Source organism: Oryctolagus cuniculus, chromosome 13 (assembly GCF_051225735.1).
Source record: "Oryctolagus cuniculus isolate XC-2025 breed Fujian yellow rabbit chromosome 13, ASM5122573v1, whole genome shotgun sequence".
Taxonomy (NCBI): Eukaryota; Metazoa; Chordata; class Mammalia; order Lagomorpha; family Leporidae; genus Oryctolagus; species Oryctolagus cuniculus.
In genome coordinates this window covers 95,265,139-95,282,180 of record NC_142879.1, presented here as the reverse complement: position 1 = coordinate 95,282,180, position 17,042 = coordinate 95,265,139, and the positions used below count along the sequence as shown (strand labels likewise).

The 17,042-nt window shown below is 40.2% G+C and overlaps 1 long non-coding RNA gene and 1 pseudogene across 1 annotated transcript in view; both read right to left on the bottom strand.

The window, feature by feature from the left end:
- The window catches only part of LOC149122761 (ubiquitin-like protein ATG12 pseudogene), a 137,115-nt pseudogene extending 133,801 nt beyond the window's left edge, over positions 1–3,314 (bottom strand).
- Positions 3,315–6,727: 3,413 nt separating this feature from the next.
- LOC149122760 (uncharacterized) overlaps positions 6,728–17,042 on the bottom strand; it is a 74,680-nt gene continuing 64,365 nt past the window's right edge. Inside the window, exon 3 of the long non-coding RNA XR_016219848.1 lies at positions 6,728–6,994. This is a non-coding gene — a long non-coding RNA (uncharacterized LOC149122760). The remainder of the gene's footprint in view (positions 6,995–17,042) is intronic.

The window sequence follows — 17,042 nt, the reverse complement described above, 5'->3', positions numbered from 1 at the left end:
GAGCAACCCGGACTGGACTGAGTTACTGGAATTAAGACTTGTTCTATGCATCTGCTCTCCCACAATATGGCGCTGGGAGAGGAGGCAACAGCTTCTACCCAGCCGCCTCTCACCAACTTGACAAGCTGCAGGAGCTGCTCCTGATTGGAGGAGAGCAGCGTACTCGGCGTGTGGGCAGACGAGTTAGGATTGGCGGAGGACTATAAAGGAGGAGAGAGACGGCATGCACCAGGAACATCTAAGGTAGCCAACCCGGGAAGAACCAGCAGCAAACCCGGGAAGGGCCGAGCAGACAAAAAAACAGCGCAGGGTCCAGTGTCGTTCCTCCATGAAGAGGGGGAGCGACATAATGGTGCCGTGACTCGGATAGGAAACTTAGGAGGGAAGAAACAGGAAGAAGTGGAAAATACCGGAGAGAGAGACTAGCAAAGAGCCTAGGGAAAAGCCGGACAGAAAAGGTGCCGGAAGAAGCTATTGAAAGCCTAGGCATAGACTCGGATATGGACTGTGGGAAAGAAGTTAGGATTTAAAGTGAAAGCAAGAAGAAACTTAGACTCAGATACGGACTGCAGGTTGAAAGTGAAAGTGAAACCTATAAGAAACTTAGACTTGCATACGGACTGTGGGGAGAGGCCAGGAGAAATGAGGGAGGAATATTGTTGGAAGAAAACTTAGGGAAACATACCGGGTAGAGAAAAATGTTAGGGAGGATGAAGCCGCGAGTGCAGGCCGAGGCGGAGACTTAAGCCAGCTTGGAATTCTTCAAGTCAGCCCGGGAAGCAAAAGGTGAAGATCTGGAACCAGAGGCAGAGACGTGGGCCGCCAGGTTGGAATTCGCCAGGTTAGTCCGGGGAACTTGGACTGAATGCCGGTGGTGGCGGAAACGTGAGCTGGGGCTGTGTGACTAGCGGAAGCCGCCGCGTGCAGAGAAAGCACGGGGCGTGAATAGATAGGGAACGCGGGGCTGGCGCGAGGCCGTGGTGCGGACGCGAAGGGCATGGAGACCGCGGAGTGTGCGCACGAAGCCAAGCCGCGCAGAGTTGGGAGCCCGCCGGCGGGGCGAGGCGCCGGGAAGCCGTGCAGAGCCGTGAAGCTGCCGCGGGGCGGCGAGGCGCTGAGAAGCAGCCTCGGGGCGGGCGCCGGGAAGCCGCAGGGATAAGAGAAACAGAAGTTTAGAAGTAAAATGAGAGAAATAGGAATGCTGGTAGATAGAAGTAAAATAGGAGAAATAGGAATGCCCGGAGATAGAGAAACAGAAAAATAAGGCCTCCCCACAATATGGCAATGAGAGAGCTTGGATTCGGTCTGCCTGATTAGGGAAGTGGTGAGCACCTGCGGGCGGCTAGCAGCTTATGCGCCGCAGGTCACCGAAGACAGGCACGAATTAACATCAATAAGTCTCCCCACAATACCGCAATGAGAAGGCTTGGATTCGGTCTGCCTGATTAGTAAGGCGGTAAGCACCAGCAGGTGGCTCGACCAGAGTATGAGCCGCAGGTCACCGAAGATAGGCACGAATCAACACCAATAAGTCTCCCCACAATACGGCAATGAGAAGGCTTGGATTCGGTTTGCCTGATTGCTAGGGCTTGTAAGCACCTGCAGGCAGTTCTAGCAGAGCAGAGCATGCGCTGCAGAGCACCGAACACAGGCACGCATCAGTGCCTAAAAACCTCCTCACAACATGGCGAAGAAAGGACCCGGATTCGGTTTGCCTGATTGATAGGACTTGTAAGCACCTGTGGGCAACTCTAGCAAGCAGAGCAGAGTGTGTGCCGTGGGACACCGAAGACAGGCGCATATCAACGCCAAAAAAATAAAAAGAAAGGGGGATTTGTGGGGAGCAACCCGGACTGGACTGAGTTACTGGAATTAAGACTTGTTCTATGCATCTGCTCTCCCACAATATGGCACTGGGAGAGGAGGCAACAGCTTCTACCCAGCCGCCTCTCACCAACTTGATAAGCTGCAGGAGCTGCTCCTGATTGGAGGAGAGCAGCGTACTCGGCGTGTGGGCAGCCGAGTTAGGATTGGCGGAGGAGGACTATAAAGGAGGAGAGAGACGGCATGCACCAGGAACATCTAAGGGGAACACCTGTGCAGCCCCTGAGAGAGCCGGCCGGTGGTGTGCCACTCCCCCGCGGAAGTGGGGGATGTGGCAGGGGGAACCGCCCTTCCACGGAGGTGGAAGGGACGGTAGCCAACCCGGGAAGGACCAGCAGCCAACCCGGGAAGAACCAGCAGCAAACCCGGGAAGGGCCGAGCAGACTAAAGAACAGCGCAGGGTCCTGTGTCGTTCCTCCACGAAGACGGGGAGCGACATAATGGTGCCGTGACTCGGATATGAAGCCTAGGCAGGGTTTGGTGTCGTTCCTCCACGAAGAGGGGGAGCGACACCTATATCTTGCAGGGTTTCTCCAATGTTCTCTAATAATTTGGTGGTGTCAGGTCATAGATTTAGGTCTTTAATCCATGTTGAGTGGATTTTTGTGTAAGGTGAAAGGTAGGGGTCTTGCTTCATGCTTCTGCATGTGGAAATTCAGTTTTCCCAGCACCACTTGTTGAACAGATATCCTTGCTCCAGGAATTGGTTTTAGATCCTTGATCAAATATGAGTTGGCTGTAGATGTTTGGATTGATTTCTGGTGTTTCAATTCTGTTCCATTGGTCTATCCATCTGTTTCTGTACCAGTACCATGCTGTTTTGATTACAACTGCCCTGTAGTATGTCATGAAATCTGGGATTGTAATGCCTCCAGCTTTGTTTTTGTTATACAAGATTGCTTTAGCTATTCGAGGTCTCCTGTGCCTCCATATGAAATTCAACATCATTTTTTCCAGATCTGAAGAGAATGTCTTTTGCCAAAATAAATTCTTTTACAAAAAGACAAATAACAATGTTAGTATAATAGCCCAGATAATTGGAATCATTAAAAAACTGAAAATGATAATTAAAATAACAAGACACTTGTGTCAGTCCCACTTCATTCCGGCCCTCTGATTTCCAAAATAGAATGACCCTGTAGGAATCTCTGACCTGTTTACCCCATCTTTCTCGGAACTGGATATGCGAGAATCCCTGAATTTTATCATGAACTTTGATATCTGGGTTATCCCAAGTAAAGTTGTACCATTATCCACCTAATGTGTCCCCAGTCTGTCTACATGATGAACCGTGAAAAGCCTGATACAAATTAACAAAAAGATTTTAATAACAGATGGCTCTGAGTACTTGAATCTCTTCTAATACCTGTTTTACAAATGTAGTCTATTTTGCCATTATTCTCCGCCATTATAAGTTGATAATCAGTCATGACGACAAAAAAAGACAACAAAAAGTCTGCTACTTCCTGTTTCATTAGTGTTTCACTGCAGGCAAAGGGAAGGCACTAAATGGTAAGTTAATTGTTTCTTTGCTGTTATACTTCCCTGGGGTGCATCATGTCATCGTTAACACTGATATATTAAGATAGGCACTTTATGGTGGCTGCCAGCTACAAAACACTGATGTGCCTTTATTCTTACTAACTACAAAAATAAATCCAGCTTGATTCTCTGAGTTCAATATTACTTTGAGGGCTTTCCTTAACTAGAAATGGTAATCCTTCCATCTGAAGGAAAAAATTCTATCAAAGCTTCCATTAGATTTCACTGGAGGCTAAATAGCCTTATTGTTTACTGGTGCTAAAAAAAAAAAAAAAAAAAAAAAAAAAAAACCAACAAAAGGAAATCTGTTTATGGAAGCAAGGCATAAGAATCCCTGCATATATTTTTCTAGTGAAAAGATCATATCTGATTAAAATGATGTTCATTTTCAAAGAAGTAAACATAGAAAGATGTTTTAATTGACCTAAATGGATATGGCATTTGAGAACAGATGTGATGGAGAAAATGTCCAACTACACTTTTTATCAGCTCAACTTGACAGACGCTCAACTCATAATAGTTTGGACAAATAAAATAAAGATGCGACTCTTCTCATCTCCTAATCAAGGGTCATGACCTCTTACCAGAAATGTCACCTCACTGACATTTCTCATTGTGTCATGCTCTGTGTTTCAAGAACTAAATTTCTGGGGGTGATTGTGACCGAGAGATTGGGGTTTGCTTTCTGCACTCAATCTCCCTTCATCAGGTTCACGCTCTACTCTAGACACAGCAGGCGGAATGCTGTGTTTCTGAGAGTGTTTCCCCAGCCACTTGTAGGGTAGCATTTTCACAGCATGAGGCTTGAGCCAAGAGAACTAGACTCCATCCCCGGCAGTGCCCAACCCTGTAGCCCAGGGGACAAAGGTAACCCAGAGAAGGCTTCCTACATGAATGCTTCCCTGAGTGAATGATTTAATTTGAAGCAGAGTATCTGGAAGTTCAAGCCTAAGGATGCTCATGAAAACTATGGAGATTTTCAGGGTAAACTAAGAGGATAGTTATAGTTCAATAAGCACAGTTTAATAAAACACATTACATCCAGTTTACCAGGAAGAATTGGTAAAATTATTAAGAACTTGTTAAAATACTGGTCACATAATTTCCAGTTCCAGAGAGTAAAGTCAGTAAAATGTCAGATAGAGAGTCCCAAGCTCTCAGTCTCCCATGAAAACATTAAAAAATTAATAGAATTTTGAAATTAATATATGCAAACTCTAGGAAACCATCAAAGAATTACAGCAACCAAGCGAAGGTCTAATAAAGAAAAGTGACATCTTATGTGTTCTTGCTCCACCTCCTCCCTACTGAAATGGTAGTCTTGCTCTGGAAGCAGAGGCAAACAGCTCTTACTTGCTACAATAAGCAAACAGGGCTCTCTGATGACATCTAACTCAGATCTCAGCACTGCTCATGGAATCAGGAGAAAGACTTGAGTTTCCTGGGGTAAGAGATTATTGGTAGATACAAAACATAGAACATTAAAGCCCAAGAGAACCTGAGTGAATGAGAGTCATTGGGAAAACAAGACATTTCAAAGCATCTGTACATTTCTGGAGAATTGAGGATGAGGATGTCATATGTAGGTCCAAGCAAGATATATGTTCAGAGCAGATTGTGAGAATACTTGTAGCTTTTATCTTCGGCTGATCCCTAGACTCAGAACAAATCCAAATAATTAGTGAAGTACTGTTGCAACAGAATCAGTGCAAAAATTGGGAGAGGAGGAGGTAGTTTTTTTTTTTTTTTTTTTTTAACTGCTCAATTTTAAACAAGCAAGCAAACAAACAAAAAAAAAAGGACAATGAAAAAAGCAGGGAAAACCAATTGTTCAAAAGTAGACCTTCCCTTAGAAAACTCAATTCTCAATCTTGCTAGGCAAATACTTAATTAAAACTGTTTTGGATATGCTCAAAGAGCTAAAGGGAAACACAAACCAAACCAAACCAAACAAAAACAAAACCCCATTATGTAAGAATTGGGGAAGAAAATACATGAACACAATGAAAATACCAATGAGACATAAATTAATTTTAAAAGACATCAAAAAGGAACATTAGAGCAAAAAATTTTAACAACCATAATGAAAGACTGACTAGAAGAGTTTCAGTTCAGGTTTGACCAGGCAGAAGGGTCAACAAACTTGAAGTCAGGCCATTTATAAATAACAAATCTGAGGAACAAAATTAGGAAAATGGAAACAAAGCCTAAGGGACTTATGAGGTATCATCAAGAGATCCAATACAGCCATTATGAGAGTCCCAAGAGGAACACAAGAATAGAAAAAAAAAAAAAAAGGCACAGAAAAACTGAGGAAGTAAATGTTGAAAACTCCCATAATAGTATGAACAGTATTAACCTACACATGAATAAGCTCAGTCAACTCCAAATATAATAAATGCAAAAGTGTATCCAGTTGTAATATAGAAAAAAATGCTGAAGATAAAGAAAAAAAATTGAAAGTAGGAAGAGAAAGCTGGCCAGGAATAAAGGAACTCCAAGAAAATGAATTGTCTTCTCATCAGAAGCACCCGAGGAAAGAAGGACTAGGATGACATGTTCTATGTGATACAAGGGGAAAAAACAAACAGACAAACAGCCAAAACGAAACAACAGTCATATATCCAGCAAAACTCTCATCCAAAAATAAGACTACATAAAGATATCACAAGGTATGAATAAATTGAAAGAATTTGTTCCTGGTGGATATTTCTTACAAGAAATACTAAAAGAAGCTTCTTAGGTGAAAAATAAGTGACTGGAGATCTTCAATTTAATCCACATTTTAAATAATAAAAACAGCTGGGGCCAGCATTGTGGTATAGCAGGTAAAGCTGGCACCTGCAGTGCCGGCATCCCGTATGGGCACCAGTTCAAGTCCTGGCTGCTCCACTTCCCATTCAGCTCTCTGCTGTGACCTGGGAAAGCAGTAGAAGATGGCCCAAGTGCTTGGGCCCCTTTACCCACATGGGAGACCCAGAAGAAGCTCCTGGCTCCTGGCTTTGGATCAGCACAGCTTCAGCTATTGTGGCCAACTGGGGAGTGAACCAGCAGGTGGAAGACCTCTCTTTCTCTCTGCCTCTTTTTCTCTCTGTGTAACTCTGACTTTCAAAGAAATAAATAAATATTTTAAAAGTAATAATAACAACTAACAGAACAGATGCTAGTAATTATACAAAGACTACATGTGTACATTTTTTTTCTTAATTGGTAGACATCAAAAATGTAGAAACAATATCCATTTGATTTTTATTGTTGGGCTTTATCACATGTACAAATGTAATGCATTTTTAAAGATTTATTTATTTGAAATGCAGCATTACAGAGACAGAGGGAGACACACAGAGAGATCTTACATCCGCTGGTTCACTCCTCAAATGGCCACAATGCATAGGGTAGAGTCAGATCAAAGCCAGGAGCCAAGTCTCCTATGTGGGTGGCAGGGGCTCAAGCATTTAGATCATCTTCCATCGCCCTCCAAGGTGCATTAACAGGCAGCTGGATCAAAAGTGGAGCATCTGTGACTTGAATGCATCCCCATATAGGATGCTGGCATTGCAGGCAGGGCCTTAATGAAAACCAGCAAAGCACATGAGAACAAGGAAAACAAGAAAGTTAATGTAAGTTAATATAAGACATAACAAAGTATTGTGTCTGTGTCCCACTAAAATCAAGTTAGTATAAATCTAAATTAGATTATGATAAACTTGAAGATGTATGGTAAAAACCAAAATAGCAACCTATAAAAAATAGTTTAAAGACAAAGAAATGAAAACTTTACACCAGGGGCTAATGCAGTTGTGCAGCAGGTTAAAGCCCCAGCCTGCAGCACTGGCATCTCATATGGGCAGCAGTTGGAGTCTGGGTTTTTCAGTTTTGATCCAGCTTCCTGCTAATGCACCAAGTCTCTGGGCCCTATAGGAGACCTGGAAGAAACTCCTGGTTCCTAGCTTCAGATCGGCTCAGCTCTGGCCATTGCAGCCATCTGGGGAGTGAACTAACAGATGGAAGGCCGGCCTTTCTCTCTCTCTCTCTCTCTCTCTTCCTGTGTCCAGCTCTCTCTCTAACTCTTTCAAATAAATAAAATAAATCTTAAAAAAAAAACTTTACACCAGAAAATAGGAACTTAATGTAAAAGAAGAAAGTAAAGGGGGAATAGAGGAACAGAATGAAATATATAGGAAACACAAAGCAAAATGGCAGACATAAATCAGGTATATTAATAATAATATTAGAGGCAATGGATCAAACAATTCATTCAAAAAGTATGTATTACATAACTTGATTTTTAAAAATCTGACTCTGATTTGTAGGAGGGACACAGAATATTCACAAAATAAATATGTTACAAAGCAAAAGCATGAAAAAAGATATAAATTTAAATGCTGACCACCAAAAAACTCAAATAGTTATACTAGTATACAAAATATCTAAAAATAAAAATGAAATATCACAGAAATAGACATTTTATAATAATGAAAGTATTAATATGACAGTTTTAACATATACGCATGCAAAAACAGCAAAATTTGACATACTTGTGGGATCACAATATTATTCTCATTAGTCGAAAGGTGGATATGATCCAAATATCCTTGAAATGGTGAATGGATAAACAAATGTTGTATGTCCATATAATATGCCATTGAACAATAAAGATAAATAAGCAATAAAGATAAATAAAGCAGCATGAAGAAACATTAAAAACGTTGCCCTAAGTAAATGGAACCAATTGCATATTGTGTGATTCCACTCACACAAATTGTTCAGAGGAGGAAACTTCATATAGATCCAGTGATTAGTGGTTGCTACAGCTGGGAGTTATGGAGGAATTCAGGAGCAACAGCCAATAGGTAAGTGGCTTCTTTATGAGATCATGAAAATATTTAAAATTTGATTGTGATGATGTATGCACTACTCTGAATCTACTAAAGACCATTGAATTATACCTTTTGAATGGATGAATTCAAAACTTTTAAAATATATGGAATATTGGAAGATATTACCTATTTATCAATTATTATTATATTACATTTCTTTGATGGAGTTAAAAATCAAGCTATTCAAAGGATTCTTGACAAACAGAAGTTGGAAACTGGGAAATGGTCAAACTAGTATAAAACTTTTGGTAACTTTGAAAATCAATTTACTGTAAAAAAAAGTACAGAGGGCTTTAACATGAGTTTCTGTTGGACATTTTCAGGAATATGGTAAAAACTCATGGAGAAGGCATCTCATTCTTAGTGAAATTCAAGAACTGAATTGTCCAATACAACAGTCACTAGGTACATTTGACTATTTACATTTTTATTCTTATCAATAATAAATAAAAGTTTAAAATTAAATTCATTGGTTGCACTCACTACATTTCAGGTATGTAGTAGCTGCATGTAGCTTTGGCTACTGTTTTGGCAATCACAGACAGAGAACATTTTCATCACTGTCACCATTTCTACCAGATAATGTCGCTCTATAGCTTTTGGTCACTCTAAATTGATAGAATAGCACCCTTTCAGTCTAAAAGTAGCACTTTTTGGGCCAGCACTGTGACATAGTAGGCTGGGCCTCCACCTGTGGTGCTGGTATCCCATATGGGCGCCAGTTCATGTCCCAGCAGCTCTTCTCCCAATCCAGCTCTTTGCTTATGGCCTGAGAAAACAGTAGAAGATGGCCCCAAGCCTTGCGTCCCTGCACCCATGTGGCAGACCTGAAGGAAGCTCCTGGCTCCTGGCTTTGGATTGGTTCAGCTACAGCCCTTGCTGTCATTTGGGGAGTGAACCAGCAGATGGAAGACCTTTCTCTCTCTGTCTCCCTCTGTCTGTAACTCTACTTCTCAAATAAGTAAGTAAATAAAATATTATAAGAATAAAATTAATACTTCTTAATAATGCTAAAGAAAAGCACCAGAGGAATTTCAAGAGCAAACTTCACACATTTTCATACTTTAGAAAGTGATGAAGTAGTTAGAATATGTTATATATCAATGACCACATACCAGGGCTGTTGGTACTGGAGAGCAAAAGTAAATATCTTAGTCCATTCAAGCAACTATAACAAAATAACCATAGACTGAGTGGCTCATAAACAGCATGCACTTATTTCTCACAGTTCAAGAGACCAGAAATCCAAAACCAGGATATAAGCAGATTTGGTGTCAGGTGAGGGCTCTCCTCTCTCAGTAGGTCTCCATGGGATGGAAGAGTGGAGCAAATGCTCTGTGGTCTTCCTTACCATGAGGTTCCTAATTTCATTTATGAGGGCTCTGTCTTGATGACCTACTCCCAAAGTCCCTACCTCCTAATACCATCCTTGGATGGTCAGATTCAACACCAGCATTTGGGGGAGCACAAAGGTTCAGACGACAACACATGACAACATGAAGGCAAGGCTCCACACTCATCTCTGTGCTTCACTCTGGCCTGGTGAACAATTTAATGTCTAAAATCATTATTTGAAAATATCTTCATTGTTTTTGGCAGAGTGAAAATGACAATCTGTCATTAAATTTTAAATAATTATCAACCATTTTGAACACACAATGAGAGAATTTTGTAAAACTTACTTATATAAAGGTAACTACAAATGAGTGACCAGTAAAATAAGCTTGATGAAGTCATTTATTCAACTTCAATGGTTTTATAAGTAGTGACCAAAATATTATTGAAGTTATGTTCTATTAATATTCTCATTTATCATAGTATATTTGACTTCTGGCAGTTATATCTTTTTTTTTCTTTTATTTAATAAATATAAATTTCCAAAGTACTACTTTTGGATTATAGCAGCTTTTACCCCCATAAACTCCCTCCCACCTGCAAACCATCCCATCTCCCACTCCCTCTCCCATCCCATTCTTCATGAAGATTCATTTTCAATTATCTTTATATATAGAAGATCTACTTAGTATTTACTAAATAAAGATTTCAACAGATTGCACCCACTCAGACACATAAAGTATAGAGTACTGTTTTAGTAGTAGTTTTACCATTAATTCACATAGTACAACATATTAAGGACAGAGATCCTACTTGGGGAGTAAGTGCACAGTGACTCCTGTTGTTGATTTAACAATTGGCACTCTTATTTTTGACGTCAGTAATCACCCGAGACTCTTGTCATGAGCTGCCAAGGCTATGGAAGCCTCTTGAGTTCACCAACTCTGATCTTATTTAGACCATAGTCAAAGTGCTGGCAATTATATCTTAAATGAAAAGTTATAGCTTATGGAACATCCAGTGGAAATTGTTGAAAGTATTTGGCAATCTAGTAAGATGTATCATATATGGCAGGGTGTTTTTTTTTTTTTTTCCAAAGTAGATATTCAGTTCATTGAACTGAACTGCACACAATAGTTAATTTTTTTATTTTATTTAATGAACATAAATTTCCAAAGTACAGCTTATGTATTACAATAGCTTCCCCCCCCCATAACTTCCCTCCCACAATAGTTACTTAAAATTTTCTTGAAAAAAAAATAGTGTATTATTGCCAGGTTTGAATATAACCTCTTCAAGTGGGTCACTTATGGGCATCTGTTTGAGTCCTGACTGCTTCTTCTGATCCAACTCCCTGCTAGTGAACCAGGGGAATCAGCAGAAGATGGCCCACATGCTTGGGCCCCGACCAACTATTTAGGAGACCTGGAAGAAGTCTGTGGCCCCTGGCTTGGACCCAGCTTGGTCCTGGCCTTTGCAGCCATTTAGGAAGTGAATCAGTAGATGGAAGAACTCTCTCCCTCTCTCTCTCTGTAACTTTGTCATTCAATTAAATAAATAAATCTAAAAAAAAAAAAAATCTTAGGAGCCAGCACTGTGGCATAGTAGGTTAAACCTCTGCCTGTGGTGCTAGCATCCCATATGGGTGCTGGTTCATGTCCCAGCCGCTTCTCTTCCAATCTCCATCTCTGCTATGGCCTGGGAAAGCAGTGGAGGATGGCACAAGTGCTTGGGCCCCTGCACCCACGTGGGAATCCCAGAATAAGTTCCTGGCTCCTGGCTCCTGGCTCCTGGCTTTGGATCGGCTCAGCTCTGGCCATTGTGGCCAATTGGGGAGTGAACCAGCGGATGGAAGACCTCTCTCTCTCTCTCTCTCTCTCTCTCTCTCTCTCTGTCTCTCTCTGCCTCTCCTTCTTGCTCTATGTAACTCTGACTTTCAAATAAATAAATAAATAAATAAATAAAATAAAAAAAGAAGAAGTTCCACAGAAGGCATCATGAGTGTATTCAAGATAAAATTAACAACAGTGAATGCTAAAAATTGATTGGTAGATATTTACAACTATTAACTCTTTTAACCCTGAGCCTGAGAGTATATTCTTCATGTAAGGAGTGCATAACATGCAGGCAGAGCGAAATGTCAGGGAGTATAATAAATGTGTAGCTTCCCCTGAATTAGATGTTTAAAAAAATACCACTCTTAATTATGTGTAGTGTTGCTTTCCTGTGTTTTAAATGGCTGATTTCAAAGATTACTTCCACTAAACCTTAATTGAAATGGCATAATCATGATGTGAACTGTGACATGAAGCTGTTCAAACTGTTCGTTATACTAACCCAGCGAGCCCAAAACCACATGAGCACGTACATAGGTAAATGGAAGAAAACTACACTTTAGCCAGCAACTAGAATGTAAGTTAGTACACTATATCTTTTTCACATCAACCTTGACATTTGTAGCAAGTAAGAAAAGTACATGGGGCCAGCATTTGTGGTATTGATACAAAATAGTAAATATATTCATTTTTGCCTACCAATTTCTACAAAGTATATCATGTCAAAACAATTTCTTTAAATATGGAGTATTTCAAAGGAATATCTTTGATTATAGTTGCTTAAAACTGGTAGTTGCTTTTATTGTATCTTTGGGTTTGCAAAGTATAAAATAAACACTACTTATAAAATAGTGTTGATAAAAGAATGTACTTTATGTACACTTCTAAAATTTTAAAGATCAGATAGGCCAAAAGTTTGTAAGCTTTTAATACTTGAATAGAAAATTGAGTAAATTCATATTTTTGCAAAATAATATTTTTCTGAGTGTGAATATTGAAAAATTAATTTTAAAATCAACTGTAAAAATCATAACATTGATTTGCTGAAGGCATATATTTTATAAATGTAAAATGATTATACAGTTTATTAAATAGGTATAAGGTAAAGTTGACTTACTAATTAAAAATATATTTTAAAATAAAACATCTATTATGGGGCCAGCGCTATGGCATAGCGGAGAAAGCCACCACCTGCTGTACGGGCATCCCATATGGGCGCCAGTTCCAATCCTGACTGCTCCATTTCTGATCTAGCTCTCTGCTATGGTCTGGGAAAGCAGTAGAACATGGTCTAAGTTTTTGGGACCCTGCACACTCGTGGGAGACCCAGAAGAAGCTCCTGGCTCCTGGCTTCGGATTGGCACAGCTCCAGCTGTTGCAGCCATCTGGGGAGTGAAGCTGATGGAAGACCTCTCTCTCTTTCTCTCTCTCTGCCTTTGCCTCTCTGTAACTCTTCCTTTCAAATAAATAAATAAATCTTTAAAAAAATCCATTACTACACTAGTAACTCCTGAAAGATACAGGTTAATTGGAAGCACTAGAAATGAAGAATTCCTTGAGGAAACAAAATCTACATTTTATGGTTCTCTAAATTTTTTAACTCACACTTTTAAACTCGCACATAATTTCCTGTTTTCTTTTTTTCATCACAAATTGAATGCAATGCTAATTGATTGTGTCATAGATATATTTATTTCTCTTCAAATTACTTACAGAGAAAAGAGGGTTCAAGAAATGAGACAAATTTATACATAATTATAATATAAATATTATTTATTCAGCTATGGGTTAAGTTCAGCATACTACTTTGGGGCTCAAAAAAAAAAAAGAAAGCTTAGAAAAATCTGCAAAGGATTCATCTATCATACACTCTAGATGGACCTCCAAGAAATTATCAATTCAAAACCCATTTATTAATATTAACTATGCCTTGGCCGCTGCCATGGTGCACTGGGTTAAACTCTCCGCCTGCAGCGGTAGCATCCCATTTGGGTGCCGGGTTCTAGTCCCGGTTGCTCCTCTTCCAGTCTGACTCTCTGCTGTGGCCTGGGAAGGCAGTGGAGGATGGCCCAAGTGATTGGGCGCCTGCACCCACATGGGAGACCAGGAAGAAACTCCTGGCTCCTGGCTTCGGATCGGCGTAGCTCTGGCCATTGCGGCCATTTGGAGAATGAACCAACGGAAGGAAGTCCTTTCTCTCTGTCTCGCTCTCTCACTGTCTGTAAACTCTACTTGTCAAATAAATAAAAAAAAAAATTAACTATGCCTTTGACTCTGGTCATAACAGTTGGAGTTTCTGCAAGTGTAGGTTGGAATGAGAAGTGGAGTAAATAGGCAAAGTTTAAGTGCCAGACAGGAAAATTTATATTTAAATACACTAGAAATTAAGAGTGGCTGCATTTTCTTAGCAAACAACCAAGTTTATTAGAGCTGAGAAAGATGCGTATGTCGTGGAAAGGCCAAGGAGAGACTGAAAGCCAGGGAACATCGAACATGATTTTAGTCATCCAAGATAGGCGTCATCACAGGGGGTGGTATTAGATGGTAGCAGGAGGTTAAAAGATGAAAACATTTATTCATTTATCTTACACAGCAGAGGGAAAATGAAAGATTGAAACAAACAAACAAACAAAAAACCTGAAGACAAGAGTGTCAATTACAATGGCAGGGATTAGAACTATGATCTGAAGTGAGAAAGCCCAAAAAGGTGTTTGATTTCAGTATTTTGTGGTCTTTCGCAATTGCTATTTATTTTCCAGAGAGAGAGAAAAACAGAGATTTCCTATCTACTGTCTCACTTCTCAAATGCCCACAACAACTTGGGCTGGGCAAGGCTGAAGCCAGGAGTGGGGGCTTCAATCTGTGTGTCCCACATGAATGGCAGGTACTCACCTATGTGAGCCATCATCTGTTGCCGCTCAAGGTACACATTAGCAGGAAGCTGGATTAGGGAGAAGAGCTGAGTCAAATCCACATCCCTTCAAGCAAGGTCTAAATTGCTAAGGCAGAGATCTGCCCCCACATGTTTGCTTCTAAAAAGGCCATCCTAAAATAACATTGAGCAAACAAAGCCAAGCTCATTAACCTTACTACTGTAAGGAGAACTGGCACCTTGACAAGGAGGATAACCATGGGAAGATATAGTACCTAAGCTATTTAAAAAAAACATAGGCTATCAAAGGAAGAGTGAGAACTGGTTCAGATTTCAATTTATGAAAATAACTTTTGGACTATGAACAGAGAAAGGTAGGAGCTTGGATGGCACATTGGTGAGGAGGAGGATAAGTTCAATACCAATGTTTCATAGTCTTATCTTCCCAAAACACTATTTAGTGGTACAGATAACTAAGCTATATTCTTCTAATCACATAAGTATTTATCACAGGGTTAGGAAGTAGCCTTCCTTCATCCCAGAATTGTTTGTTGGTTAGTTGAGAACTGCTTAGCCGAAGGACACTCAATTATGGTGATTTAAGTTCTCAGAGTTAGTTACTTTTTTTTCAGAGACAGATATTGGAAACTCTTCTTGATCTGTGATGTATCCCAGAGAAACCATAGAAGTAAATACAAAGTAGGAGACAGAGAGAGAGAGAGAAAGAGAGAGAGAGAGAGAGAGAGAGAGAGAGAAGATGAAGACGTATCAAATGTTAATTGATGTTGATAAAAATTCATACATTGAATAGACATGAAAAACACAGATTAGTCAACATGTAAGCAGCCCCAGAAGCCCCAAATGAACATCATTCTACAGACACCTTAAGGCTGCCACTGATAAGGCTACTGGGGAATGAACGGGGCTCCCAGGTCCTTCCTATGACTGACTGGCCTGCAGGTTCTCCATATGTGTGATGTCTCTGCTGAGTTGGGGGCAGAGACTGGAGTGATGCAGACAAGGAACACAAAGGGTTTCCAGAAGTCACTAGAATCTAGAGGAGGCATAGAATAAATTTCCACCTGAGCCTCTATAAGGAGCCAACCCTATTCACACTTTGAATTTTGAACTTCTGGTCCCCAGAACTGTGAAAGAATAAATTCCTGTTGTTTTAAGCCACCTGTTTTGTGGTAATTTGCTACTGGGGTGTGTGTGTGTGTGTGCTTGTGTGCTGGGTGGGCGATTATGGAGTACATGAGTTGAAATACTGGCCTATGATTGGAAGACAGCTAAGAGAACATGGTGGTGTAATCATATATCATTGTCATAACTAATGAATGAAATGGCTGTGGGTTTCACCTGTTCTTTTCTTACAATAACTGTTTGGTGCCACTCTGCTTTAGAGTCATATTGTGTACAACAGCCATTCATTCTAAGAGCTGAGTGGTGCCAAATGTAATTAGCACTGCATTTGTCAAAAAGAGTGTCTCAATTCAGGTGCTCGAATTTGGCAGGGACTCTAGGAAGAACATGTTCTGTAACAATGTGCTGTTGCATGTCGGAAAACAAACTGGCAATGTTTAAGTTGAATTTTTTCTTCTAAAAATATTTTGCAACATATCTTATATGACGGTGCCTAAAAATGTTCATGGAAAATACAACAAAAAAAGTTCATTTTGGTTTAAAGATTTTTGAAAGCCATGCATAGCTTTTTCATAGTATGCATAAACTTTTTCCTGACCACATGAAGTTGCAATTTTAAACAACAAAATAATATGGAACCTTACTATTTTCTCTTTAATTTTCTTATAAATCTGATGAAATAAGCTATGATTATCATCCAGAATGATATTTAATCAATGTATTCCAGTATAAAATAGTACCTTGTAGTCAAAATGGGAACATTTGGTTTATCTCTTTAATTATCTCTAATATTCATACAGTCATCTAAAGAATAATTTTCTGGTCATTTTTAAAGGGAATGCCGATCTCAGCAGACACACATGGAAGTTTGGAGTGCTTACAGGAATTGCAGCTTTATTCTATGAAAACACGGGGTGGGGGGCAGAATTAGGGTGCAGCAAGTTAAATTGCTGCTTTTGACACTCGCATCCAATAACCCACAGTGAAAAGTCTAGAAGAGCAGGAATGGGGGTTGTCAGTTAATTCTGTTAACAGATCCAGATTACGAGACAACCCCTCCCCACATCTGGGTTTTCAAATAAACCCCTCTCTCTATCCAAGTGATCGATAACTAAACCCCCTCCACATCTGGGTTGTCAGGTAAAACCTCTCCCCATCCACACTCCCCCGTGCCTAACTTGTCAGGTAAATTGTAATCTCCTCTTCACTCCCACGTTTCTGTAAACCTTCTTGTCTCACACCTGGGTTTAGTCGCACTACTTCTCGCACCTATGTGGCCACGTAACCCTATCCTCACATCTAGGTTGTCAGATAACCCTTCCCTACTCCTGAGTTGTCAGATACCTCCCTCTCCATGGCCAGTTTCCAAAAACTCCATCTTAGCCATGGATTTCCATGGTCACAACAATAATAAAGCATCAGCACTGAACAAATGTATTGTGCAAAAAAAAAAGAGAGACATATTGTATAATTTAGTACACGTGTGGAGAAATTACAAGAAGTCATAAAAGTGGCCAAGCAAAATAAAGCAAGACGAAGAAGCAGGCCATC